This window comes from Diachasma alloeum, unplaced genomic scaffold, assembly GCF_001412515.2.
Source record: "Diachasma alloeum isolate Michigan unplaced genomic scaffold, Dall2.0 Dall_scaffold_00205, whole genome shotgun sequence".
NCBI classification, from domain to species: domain Eukaryota; kingdom Metazoa; phylum Arthropoda; class Insecta; order Hymenoptera; family Braconidae; genus Diachasma; species Diachasma alloeum.
The window spans coordinates 448,459-462,238 of record NW_021680370.1 but is presented as its reverse complement, the minus strand read 5'-3'; the positions used below and the strand labels follow the sequence as shown (position 1 = coordinate 462,238).

The following is a 13,780-nucleotide window of genomic DNA, read 5'->3' as shown; positions in this document are numbered from 1 at the left end:
TTTTCTTTTAAGAAAGTGTCTACATATTTGTTGAATAACCCGTCTATATTACTTTCCCGGTTGTATTGAATGATCTTGTATTGATAAATTTTAAATATTTTTACGATTCGATAACCGTATTCAATGGCCTTTCGCAATTCGTCTACAAACCATGTACCTGTAAATTCGCGATCTTCGTCGTCTTGGTGATTACAAATATCCTGATTCAATGTTTCACAACATGAACGACACGACGGAAACATTAAACGCCCATGAGCACGGATTGGAAGCACAGGGACATATAAATTAGACGGAGCGACAACGCTGCATTTTACAAGGCCCTCCACATCATCCAGATTATTATCACAACCTATCAACACTTGGCTCTCGTCGTCTACGTAAACTTGGGGGTGTCCTATTAGGTATTTACCAGTTTTGTTGACAAAACGGTACAAAGATGTAACATCAAGATTATTGATGTTTTCGGTATTTGCGGNGTAACATCAAGATATTTGATCTTTTCTGTATTTGCGATATCGTAGAGGGTGACATAATTTTCCGTACGGCCGCCAAAGAAAGCATCACGAGGATTCAATTCTGCATTTTTCATTAAAGGGTGATTGTTTACAAAATCGCGGTCTTGTACGGTATTTTTTAATTGATCATCGAACGTGCACTCCCACATTTCTATCAAAGTGTACCGGAGACGGCGAATCTTATTAGCTGTCAACATGGTACTTTCCTACCGGGTATCAAGTGAGTCCCCTGCACGTAACTTCCTATGCCTGTTTATTTTATAACATGTCGTACACCCGTGCCAAAAAAATCCGTAAAATTGGAAGACACACTTCTGCTGATTTTCATTGTCGCAATAGCCATCGATCATAATACCGCATGGCAATCGGTATTTTTTACTTCCTGAATGGATGATACGGTTTTCGGAATCTCTTTGCTACAACAATAACCACGATATAGCTTTCTTTGACTGTGTAGTTGCGTATCTGTACGTACTACGCAATGGTAAAATTCCGATTGTATCAGACTGCATAAAATTAGTTCTATAAACTTTAGAACAGATCGACGCAATTGTACTACATTGAGTGAACGGACAAATACCTATCTTTTTTAGCAGCATTTCACGAAAAATGATACATGCCCGTCTCAGAATGGTAACATCCATTCGACAGTAAAATTCTAGCTCGTGTTTGAAATTGAAAACGTAATTCTCGTTTAATTTTTCGTTGTGCCATTCCAACAATTTGTCGCGATCTTTCTTGAACATGGTGTCGGGAGAAAAATAACTCAAGTCTGGTAACGGTCCTACGTAATCAATATTTTCAGGCACATTGAAGAAGTGCGGAAAATACCCTTTGGCTATATCATTATCAAAACCGAATGATTTGGGTAACGCTGACAACGGCATGTGAAAGTAATTCAAGCTATCCAGAAAAATTATGTTACCAACACGCATTTGCATTATTTTTGTACCGTTTAAAATAACGCTCGGGAGTCGTGTTCTTTTGATGTTGACTAGATAACGTAAAACAAATTGTGCATCGAAGCTACGCGCGTTGTGCGCAATACAAATTACTTTGTCAGTGGAATGATACTTGGCAAATGCAGTATCCACTAACCCGGCAACTACCGTGTCTTTATTCTGAAACACATACTCGCGCTTCCCGCAGCTACGACAATTTTTATCTAAGTCATTGTCGTGACAATACTGTGTACATACTTTTTGTACTACGCCAAAACTAGGGATGTGCAATTTTGTATCAGCATCACCACGGATAGTGACATTCTGTTGCGTCTCAAAATCGTAAAATATGAAAATCGTTCGTTGCTGCTTATGCGTCTTCAGTGGTGGCATATAGCAATGGTGATTTATTTCACGGTTACACCCGCACGCTCGGCAGCATACTACACCGCACTCATGTTTTTTGTTTCGTTTCCCTAGTCGAATCACTCTGAAACATAGTCGACATACTTTAAGCGAATCACAGACACTCATGTCTGAATTTTTACCTTTTAATTTTCCCGATCGCTTCTCCAAATGTCTTTCAAGACATTATTGATTAAAAAACCATCGGTTACAGACATTGCAAACTATACGGCGCAGGATTTGACAGGTTGTCTCACCCTTGCACCTAGGACATTTCCCGGGGCATTGGTGTTCAATATTATCTGTGAATGTTCTATTACACACCTCACAGAAACCGCGGCCTGCAATAGCTCCTTGTAAGTCGAGAATCGGTTAGAAATGGTTTGTGCGTTCGTAATATAAAATGAATAAAGTATGTTTAACCTCCCCATATCTTTCTTTAACCCTCTGACGACCATCAAAGACAGGCAAACTGCCTTTGCCAAAAGTTAAAAATTCATAGACTACGATGCCTGTCTTCCGTTGAAGATAGTAATTTTGAAATGCATGGAGTTTTGTGATTCCGCTACCGTTTTGGGGGATCGTGGCACCGATGAGTTGCATTAATTTCGCTGCCTCTTTCCGCTGAGTATCACGAGTCTTATTAATGATTGCTTTCCATCGCCTCTGTACATCACCCGTTCGAATTTCTCCACGTTCAGCATGGAGCTGAGCAACAACTAGAGAACGCGGTAAGCAAAGNCGTTCAGCATGGAGCTGGGCAACAACTAGAGAACGCGGTAGGCAAAGATTATCAATGATCGAAATAGTTAGGATAGATCCTTTGAAAATGTCTTCGTGCGTGAGTTTTTTTTGCCCTGAACCTTCAACACCACTGACTATTGCCGGTGTAACAATAATATTATCTGACATGGTTAGACCGCCTGTACTCTGTGAAATACCTTTGACGATGGTCCACAAATCATTAGCACTACAATTACGTGCATCGCGAAAACGTGACCAGACAGGACCGTGATTTAATCTATCGAAATTGATTGAAAACCCGACGTGATCGTGAGGTTNCTGCCTCTTTCCGCTGAGTATCACGAGTCTTATTAATGATTGCTTTCCATCGCCTCTGTACATCACCCGTTCGAATTTCTCCACGTTCAGCATGGAGCTGAGCAACAACTAGAGAACGCGGTAAGCAAAGATTATCAATGTTCGAAATAGTTAGGATAGATCGTTTGAAAATGTCTTCGTGCGTGAGTTTTTTTTGCCCTGAACCTTCAACACCACTGACTATTGCCGGTGTAACAATAATATTATCTGACATGGTTAGTCCGCCTGTACTCTGTGAAATACCTTTGACGATGGTCCACAAATCATTAGCACTACAATTACGTGCATCGCGAAAACGTGACCAGACAGGACCGTGATTTAATCTATCGAAATTGATTGAAAACCCGACGTGATCGTGAGGTTGACATGTCGCAGTTACATGAGTTGTTATATCACGAAAGGCCCCTTCTACCCACTCTATCATGTTTGTGTTAGCAGGAGGGTCCAATATCTTAATAACACATTCCTTACCTTTCATCTTAAAATTATGGTATTTTTTACATGACTCAGCGATTATTTCGAAACGGCGTCCTGGGGGATGGATATCCTCGTGAGGGTCTGATTCCTCCTTGTTTTCTCCATTTTGACGTTGGGTCACTGTCGCAGATCTCGTCATAGCTCCTCCTATTTGGCACCCTACAAGAACCACAAGTAGTAAACTCAATTCGAATAATTGTAATGTATAATATCTTACCTTCGATTAATTTAATGTATTCATTCTTCCTCTTTCTCATAAGTATAGTAATGATATCCAGAAATGTCTAGAAATAATATCCAAACAATTGTGCGCGTGAGTAAATGGAAACTACACGATTGGCAATAATCTATGAAACGAAAATTCATCATCATACCACTAATGTTTTGTTCTTCTTCATTATTATCCTCTCGCAGCCCACGGATAGCTGAAAAGTTCTCCAAGTTGACTTGACAGCGACGTAGCATCCTTGCCTCTTCCTCCTCAATACCGTCGATGCATAAGTCCTCATCGCTATCTGAAGAGTAACATGAAGCGCATTCATACACTTCTGTAGAGTCGTACCGTGCTTCTCTTCTTCTTCTCAATTCCAATCTTCTTTCTAGTGCAACTCTGGGAGATATCCATGAATCATCCTCACTATCCGTGTCGGAACATTGTTGCATGCCAGAAGGCCCTGGCTGCGCTGAGTGTGAGCGAGAATTAACAAGAGGTGTCGCATATCTTTTCCGTTTTATTAGTCCTGCGAACAGTGTATTCTCAGCAAGGCGTTTTTGGTATTGAACGATGACCTGATCATCTTCGTTATTATCTGAAGATGACGAGTCTTCGATACCGTGTTGTTCCTTTCTTCCTAAGTAGAGAGTATGTAAGGATTGTATGGTATCCATCAGGAGATGGACAAAATTTCGTTCGTTGATCAAAAAAGAATTCCTGATATGGCGGCACTCTGTCGCAAATGAACTCAATCAGCTGTGTTAAGAAATACAGATACCGCCTATTTTTTCGATAATCTTCGTGCTCCATTGTGCCCGTTTCGTATGATGCTCTCTTTCAGACGTGAAAACTACGAGTGACGAATTCAAACGAATATTCGCAGAAATATAAGGCTTCGGAAGAGTTGCAATAGCATATCAGTTATCTAAATATGTCCTTCGGATCAAATACAAAACTGCAAATTTTAGAACACGTGGTGCATGGATCAGCAATTGAAAACCGTCGAAAATCACAATCGATGATTCACGGATAGAGTTACACGCTTGTGCCTTCTTATGATTCATTAGCTGTCAGTTTTGTAAATTTCTCTTAGGACAAAGACAAACCATCAAAACTGCAAATTTTATAACACGTGATGCATCGATCAGCAACTCGGAGACGACAAAAAAAAAGTCATGATAGAGTTACACTCACGTATCTTTTGTGATGACTCAACGCCAACACTCGTAAAATTTTAAGGAATCAATCTGGGTGAAGCAGCCACTACTATTGGCTGATCGCCTAATTACAACTACATGATTGATAGAACTGTGGGGGAGGGGGTAATAAGTGTGAATATTATATATTTGAGGAATTCCCAAGAATTATCAGTACTCCGCCAACAGTTGTTGTGTATCCGTGGCTGAGTTTTCTGCGAGATTTGGAGAACTAGAGGTATGTAATTAATTTGGAAGTTTCGTTCATAATAATGATTCCATTTGATGATATCAATTTGTGTTCATTTTTTATTACAAAAGATCTTTTTGAAAAAATGGCTGAGAGAAGTATTAACAAAATCTCCTGATGCGAGACTCTCCCCATTAAAAGGATTGATGATCTAACTCTGGGTGTGGATTATCAGATTACTGCATCCAAAAGTATCAACACCAAATATGGTAGAAGAATCGTAGCTACTCTGGGTGCTGAGCATGACGTTTTCCTCCCCGCACGTGTATCCGGAACACTTTTGGACGATCACGCAGAATACATCTATCATAAGACATTGCTTGTAGAGGGTCGTTTATCTATACGTTTTCTGGAGGGTCCGTATCACCCATGCGAATTCATATATAAAGAAATGTAATTATATATACGTCATCCATAAAAACTGATTCTGTAATAAATGGGTATATATATATATGAAGAAGAATGTTTTTGCCTGTAGTATATGCACTATCCAAACCTCCCATGCGTCCTCTCAGTGTCTTCATTACATTTCTCGTGGGTGGTGATGCATAGGTATATGGCTTTTTCTGTTTACGTGGATTGAAAGATACAGTAAAGAATTGGCACGTTTTTGCTAACACCTCAAATTTGAAGTACTCGTGATACTAAGAGAGGTCTTCGTGTATGTCGGCCATTTAGACGTTCATCAGATTCGGTGGTATACTGTTCTCTGCCTGTATATGATTTTATTTTTAGACTGTAATGATTTGGTTCTGTGTATTTAGATATATCAACCATGGGAAATAACTATTTACATTTTTAAACGATGGGTAATCATCGACTTGATGAGAAATAAATNTTGAAAGATACAGTAAAGAATTGGCACGTTTTTGCTAACACCTCAAATTTGAAGTACTCGTGATACTAAGAGAGGTCTTCGTGTATGTCGGCCATTTAGACGTTCATCAGATTCGGTGGTATACTGTTCTCTGCCTGTATATGATTTTATTTTTAGACTGTAATGNCAATTTGTGTTCATTTTGATTACAAAAGATATCAATTTGTGTTCATTTTGATTGTGTTCATTTTGATCACATTTTTAAACGATTATCATCGGCTTGATGAGAAATAAAGTTGTTAAAATTAAATCTAGTAATTTTAAATGATGAGAATATTCTTATAAGAAAGAGAATGGTATCAACTCGTCTCTGCAGATGTCAGATTTGCAAGGTAAGCACATGTGGAGACGGCTAGTCTGACCTTCGAGAGCTAGTGTGGGTTACGGTGGAGAAGATGTCACAGAGTGCACGTGCAAAAGTGCATGGCCAGCACATTGTTCCAGGGTGAGTAACCAACTCAACGGGTGTCTCCCCAAACCATATAATCATTTTTTTCAGTCCCCAGTGAAGTGCAGCCGTGACAAAATCTCAATTATCGTCAAACATTTGGATTATTGTATGTGTGCGTGTGTGTGTCTTAATTATCGAGAAGTGTTGTTTCAGTGATCAAACATTTGGATTATTGTGTGTGTGTGTGTGTGTGTAATAGAGTGGGTATTTTTTTTGTGACGTGTGTGCGTAATCATGCGTGTGACGGGGAAAAACTTTGTACCCCCCACTAGCACCGCCACCCCCCAGGACGAGCCGACACCATCCACCAGTGGGTATATCCCAAATCCATCGCGCCCCGCCACACCCTCCTCGGACACGTCGTCATCATGCTCGGCCACTGATGACCATGATTGGTCCACTCTGATCAGGAGGTTCAACAGAGACCCCATCGCCATCGAGGCAGACCCGGATGCGTACGAGTTGCGGGACGGGTATGACGGGACTCTCCGGGTAGAGCAACCTTTCATTCTCTCAGCTGAGCATCTGGAGGATGATACTCGGCACCGGGGTCTCAGTGGACCACCCCAGCTAGGATGGTGGCAGAGGGATGGACCATTCCCCATGGTTATTGAGCCGTCCGATTACACCCAGGCCCGCCTGGCTAGCTGATTGGAAGAGGAGCGTCGCGAGCGCGATGATTAGGACGCCGAGGACGAGGAGTTGGCCCAGGTATCGCTGTTCGGGGAGTCCGATGAGGACAGGGATATTAGAACTATTGAACAGGGAGTGGTAGTGTTGACGTTTCTCTCCAGTGCCTATGGACCCACAGTGCTAGTGGTTTAGTGACAGTTAGATTTAATGCATAAGGTGATCAATGACGATTTTCGGATTTTTCGGAGCCCTGTGAGGAGAGTGCAGTGACAGGTAAAGTATTCTTTTAATATGTTTACGGTTTTCGCGGATTTAATTGGAGCACCGGTATGCTCTCTGAGTTCGAAAAATTTTGACCTCCCGAATTTTTGCTAGATATTGAGGCCTGAGGGCCAACGGTTCCCTCAAAACCGCTTGGGATTGGGATACGCGTCCGCAGTACACGTTTTACCCCACCGCTCATACACACACGTCAGAGCCGCGTTATTCTGATCGTTGCGATGGTGGGTCCCTAAATATATTAGTTATGGAGGGGGCCAATATTTTTGACCCCCAAATTTTTAGTATAGCGGTCGAGGGACCAGCGGTTCTCCCGAAACCGCTCGGGGTTGGGATACGCGCCCGGGTGACGCACCCGCAGCCACGCTGTACCCCACCGCTCAGACACTTCGGAGCCATGTTACTCTGACAAGTGTGGTGGTGGGGCCATATCGACTTAAGTTGGGGGGCGCCATAGTAGTTCCCATACTACTTTGGTCAGCAATGTTTGCGAAACGTTGGCGCAATGCTGAAACCCAACGCGGCATCTATCCGGAAGCCAATGATAATAACCGCTGCTTATCTAATTTTGATCTAATTAGTGAAATAGTGATGAAGGAAATTAAATAACCAGAGCAATTGAGTGATAAATTGAATTGCAGGATTATATTTCCGATTTTCAAATAATACAAGATTTCCTGGTAATCGGTCTAATGCCTTTTACTCGAGATCTAGGGGATGGGTAAGGCTAGGCGACTTTTGTACACACAATAGAAATTGACTCTAACAAGATTAAAGGGGCGAAGTTAGTCGAATCTAGGGGATTGCAAATAAACAAATATCAACAATGATTTTACTTGACTCTAATGGGGCTAATTATACACGAATGTAGGCTCACCGTTGGGGGGGAGGGGGGGTAAATGTTTGGGGCACAATGGGAAATCAATGGGAAAACAATGGGAAGATGCTGGAGGTACTCACGAGACACTTGGATCCCACTCGGGGTGCAGGACGGCTGTCGCAGACTCTCTGGGTTATTATCTTCCTGGATACCAGAGCCTCCAGTCCCCTCGACAACCCCTGGATTCCTTTTTTGGACTGACTAGGAATGTTTCTCCATGTGATTATCTCCACGGCAATTCCTCTTTTCACTGATTTTGATTATACGTTAATTCGGCGCGAAATAACACCCGCGGCAGCTAACTGGCGAGTGTCTCTTCCTTTTCAGATTCGCTTTTATTCCCCCCTTTTTTCCTCTGTTCATATGTCTTCCTCGCCCATTTCCGGGATTATTCGCGGTCGCTCTTAGATCTCTGCGGGGCCAAGTCAGTGCTGTGTGGTAAATTGTCATCGAGGGTGATCCAATTCCAGGGGGTATCATGGTGGGTACGGCTACCCGTTGTGCAACTGGATAGGCCGGCTATGCTGATGGTGCTTGGGTGATGTCATCTCAGCTTCCAGGGGGAGGGGGTAGTGCAGGGGGATGAAGGAAATACTGGGAAATTCGGTGACCAACGGTGGCGGGAATCTATTATTTAGGGGGCTCAGTGTATGGGTCAACAATATTAACTTCTATGCCTCGTCACACATTGTATTTCAATCTTAACTGAATTAAGTTCTATATTGTCTTAATATTGAAGAATCAAATGATTGATGACCATTCCTTCAGTTGAATGAAAAAGTGTAATACATTTCATTATGAGGCGGAAGAAAAAATTCTGGCGAATATGTTTCGCTGGTCATATGAAGTAGAAAATTTTGTTTAGGCCGTGTAATCAGCAATATTTTCTGTCATAACAGCAGTAGGCAGCGCGTAACAGATACGTGTGATCCGTAAAGCGCTACCTTACGGCCGGAATTACAAAAAGAAAATTAATCGGAAAGTTTTTGGTTGGATCCCTAATGGGTCATACCCACCCCAATTCATTCCTGTCAGTCACAGCGAACCCGGGGGCAAGAGATGCGAGCCACCGGGTCTGATTTTTTCTCTCTTCTTATTTTGTCCCACGATCCCACAAACCAAACAGATAGCAAAGTAGGTACAGGGTCTTTTTTTTTATCAAGGGTGCAGCAATTCCAGTATCGAGAAAAACATCCTCCTCATTCGCCAACTCAACAATATCCTCCGTTTTGTTCTTTTCATCCATGACACACGTGACTTCTCGATTCCGTCTCGACCATTTCGAAATCTTACGTAAGTTTCTGGGGGACCCCCTCCTCCTGCAGCGACTCGCTATATCCACACTATCTCAGTATCGCACCGCTCTCATACACATACACACTTGAGGAATACACGCACGTCCCAGGTGTCGCATTCGCACCCGCTTAGTAGTCGTGTGGCTCCCGCCACTCGGTGGACATCTCCACCTCACCTATATATACATTCATACTACCGCCTCATACTGTACATACTCATATCACGACAATAAACTAATTACTAGCATGCGAACGGTTGCCTCGCATATTTGATTCGTCACCTTCCCGATCTACCACCACCTCGAATCCTACATTGGTTCCGATACCGGGAAACTGTGTGAGAGGTAGTTTCTCACTCAACATCAAAGGGAAGCGTGAGTGCTACAAGTGAAACGAGTGCGCGTGCCCGTAACCGGGAAGAGTCTAGCATTGTTCAACGCGTTAAATAAATATTTTCGGTCACCAAACGCGTTCGCTAACAACACTCGCGCCCCAACAGGTTCGCAGCGATATTCACGCCTGAGGGAGAGGAGAAAGTAACCACATGCCAAATTACTCCGATAGCAGCGTTGAGAATACCGGCCCGACTCACTCAGCTCATCTCCGCGTGACAGGTCGTTGAGAGTTGCACATCTGCCTTCACACACACGGGCATTCACACAGGGATTCATCTCATCATTCATTTCAACAAGCCGTGTTGCTCCTTTTCTCGTATTTGCTGCGAATCCACACTTGGACTCAGGAACAACAACAACTCGGAGAACAGCCCACGCCTAGCAGCAGCTAAGGTGCCGCAGTCACCTCCATCAACATTTTTCAAGCTCAGTCTTGTCCTTTTTAATTTTTTTTCTTTCTGTTACAGAAAAAACTACGTTTTTTACTGAAGCAGGGAGTCATGTAGCAGCTCGCTACATCCACACTGAGACGCGTATCGCACCGCTCTTATACACACACACCTGAGGAACATACGCACGTCCCAAATGTCGCAATCGCCCCCGCTTAGTAGTCATGTGGCTCTCGCCACACGGTGGACATGTACACCTCACCTGTATATACATTCATACTACCGACTCATCCTGTATGTACTCATATCACGACAATAAAGTTATTACTAGTTTGCAACCGTTGCCTCGCGTAGTTGATTCGTTACCTTCCCGATCTACCACCACCTCGANTTAACCCCCCCCCCCCCCCGCCCCTCGAACTTATTACGTAATTTATGAATAACTACATTATTGATCAATCGTGCATGAAAGTATAGCAGATATAGGACATTTCATTCATTGTGGGAAGGTATTCAGTCAAATCCGTGACAGTGACCAAATTTTAATGTTTTGTCTCCAAACGTCTGATTTGAGAGAGGCACACCGTGAAATTAATGCAGAAATAGTCAAAACTGAGCAGGTGAAGTGTATGAAAAGCTCTTGTCAAGCTAACTTGAGTGGTGCCTGCAAGCACGTGGTGACTTTACAATTATGGTGCAATAAGTGAGATTATTTGTCATTATTCCGTTAGACGTAGGAAATATGAGTCAAATAGATTATTAATCAATATTGTTATTATTCTAGAAATGACGTGGAGAGTTTGTCAACTCTTACTTGCACAGATAAGAAATGTATCTGGACTACCCTTCAAAAAGTATGATTAGAAAAATACGATGCAAAACCACAGATCGAGCATGAGTGCCTTGTAATGAAGACAAGTGAAGACGAACAGACTCACAATGTTCAAAACAAACTACCTCATGAGAATAATGAGATTGGAGAACTGTAAGAATTCGATTCTTCAGAGTATCAAGAGGAATTTCTGAAAAAAAAATTGCTGAAAAAACCAGATCGAGTATCAGCACAGCACATGTAATGTGACTGAATTTTTTTCTGTGTTTATTTTTTTTATTCTGATTATTGCGAATAGTTTTTGTCCCATTGATACTTGATTTCACCCTCTCTTACAATATTTCCACTCAATCAAATTTGATTTTTTTTCAGATACTGATACTTAGTCAATTGTGATTTAAATTTTTTTTTTCTAATATTTACACTCGGTTATTCAAAATTTTCCTTTTCATCAGAACGATAGAGTGATTTTCTCAATTACTTCAATTGAGGTGAATTTACTTCGTATTTTTTAACTTCCCGGCAGGGAAGTTATTATAATGGCCCCGAAAATGAAAAATCGATTTTTCAGCAAATCTCCATGTTTCAAGGTCTTTTCGATGTTTCTAGACAATTTTAAACAAAATGTCTATCTGTGTGTGAGTGTGTGTGTGTGTGTATTACTAGGTATGTACGTGGTCAAAATTTTGGTTAACGATTTCTCGTGAACGAATTGTCCGATTTGACTTTTTTTTTTCAATCGATAGGTTTCCATTCAACTTAGAGCGGATTAGATTGTGGATGATATCTATTTAGTGGTTTTTGAGTTTTCGCGGAAAGAAACTTTCAAAATGACAAAAAAGCAACGAACACTTTCTTAATCTCATGAAAATCACATATGGAACGATTATAATGAAGAAAATTTCATACTTCTTTTCGATTCCTTCCAAAAATTGCCGTTTTTCTATCAATAAATGAGAAATAAAAAAATTCCAATGGGAATACATCGTTATCGACTGGAGCCTCTACTAATTGGTCACTAACTCATCTGAAGTTAGTTGCTAAGAAAGTGTGTTGTTTTTCCAAATTTCTCATTATTTATATCACTCCGATGTTAATATTAACTCTCAATACTAGAAATCTTATCGTATTTCGAGTTGAGAGAAATATTATATGAAAACAAATGCTGAGATCAGTGGTGTACTTCGTCTCATGAAAATGCGACACATTTCTCATGAACGCGACATCTTTTGATTGACCAAGTTTTTGCGTCTACTTCCGGTATGTACACTGACTGTGTCGAACTGGCGTGTGCATTGATAAAATTATCAAGTGAGAACAGTGTTTACCAAAATGTCGCTTGAGTATGACTTTACCAGCAGTGCGGAAATCGATGCTTTCCCCCCTGGCAATGTAACGATGTGAGTATAGTTATGAATATCATGTAATTAAAAATAAGGGTTTCTCATGAATAAATAAACAGAGTATTGAGAGTGGAAAAGCATTCTTTTAGTCAAAATGGGAGGAAAAATAATATCGGGAAGTTTTTGGTGCGACCCGTCCGATGGGTCAGACCCACATGAATACATCCGCTACCAACCCACCCGCAATGGGAGCGAGCGCAGCGAGCGACCAACAGCCCAATCCGCTAGTTTTTTCAATTTTTTATTAATGGAAGGAATAACGACAGTTTTACAATCTATTTAACGTATGCGATCATATTTCACATTCTTATTTTGGGTATTGAATCATTTTTTGTCATATTGTTTCTGATAAACGTCGATGAAATATTTCGCCCATTCGTAGAGCTAAAATAAATTGCAGATAGTTAATATTCTCGACAATTACCTATACCTGTTTTACGAATAATAATCTATATTATATTCCTTCCACATGCACAAATAAACATATTTCGCATCAATCAAAACCATTCAATGGTTTTTTTTTTCGCATACTTGATACCGGGAGACATGAAATTATTAATCTAACGAACATTGATAATTTAGCAAACGATCCTACGATGATTGCAGCTTTGTACGATAGTCAAGATTCTTCGGAATTTCTTTATAATTTGAAAAAAGTCGAAGCGGAAACTCTACAAGTGTTTGTAAGAGGATGGTCTCTTGGCTGGAAGAGAATGTGATAGTGATTGGCATTGGGAGCTTGCAATATTATTCAGTGTGGCAAAATAAAAGACAATTTCGAATCACGGGGAGAGTATCGTTGTAGATCTTCACGTATGGTAATAATAAGAGGCAAGATTAGAAGAAAAAAATCAATCGATTAATTTTATCCTAACCTGGTGGATATTGGCTGCGTAAAATATGGCTTAGAATGAGAAACATCAGCCCGAAAAACCTATGAGCTTACGAGGGAAACTGAATTGGGATAACCTGTCATCTGAAAATTCGTGGATAGGATACTCTTTGACGGGGTAGTTTTTGACAACGTCAGACCTGTAAAATTAATTGAAGTAAAGGTCCTCATGTGGGTAAGATACAAAAGTTGGAGAAGGTGACAGAATTGGTAAAGTAGTTGGAATTTAGAGAAGGTAAATTAAAATTGTAATAGGTGTATTGTCATGCCGCACAAGTCCAGATAGGTATAACTCACTTAATTTTAAATTTCACTGGCTTCATACTATATGCAGAGAGAGAGAGAGAGAGAGAGA

The 13,780-nt window shown here is 41.1% G+C and overlaps 1 protein-coding gene across 2 annotated transcripts in view; it reads left to right on the top strand.

The window, feature by feature from the left end:
- Positions 1-13,780, top strand: part of LOC107036106 (octopamine receptor beta-2R) — a 535,069-nt gene that overhangs the window by 187,905 nt on the left and 333,384 nt on the right. The gene's annotated exons all lie outside the window — the stretch shown is intronic.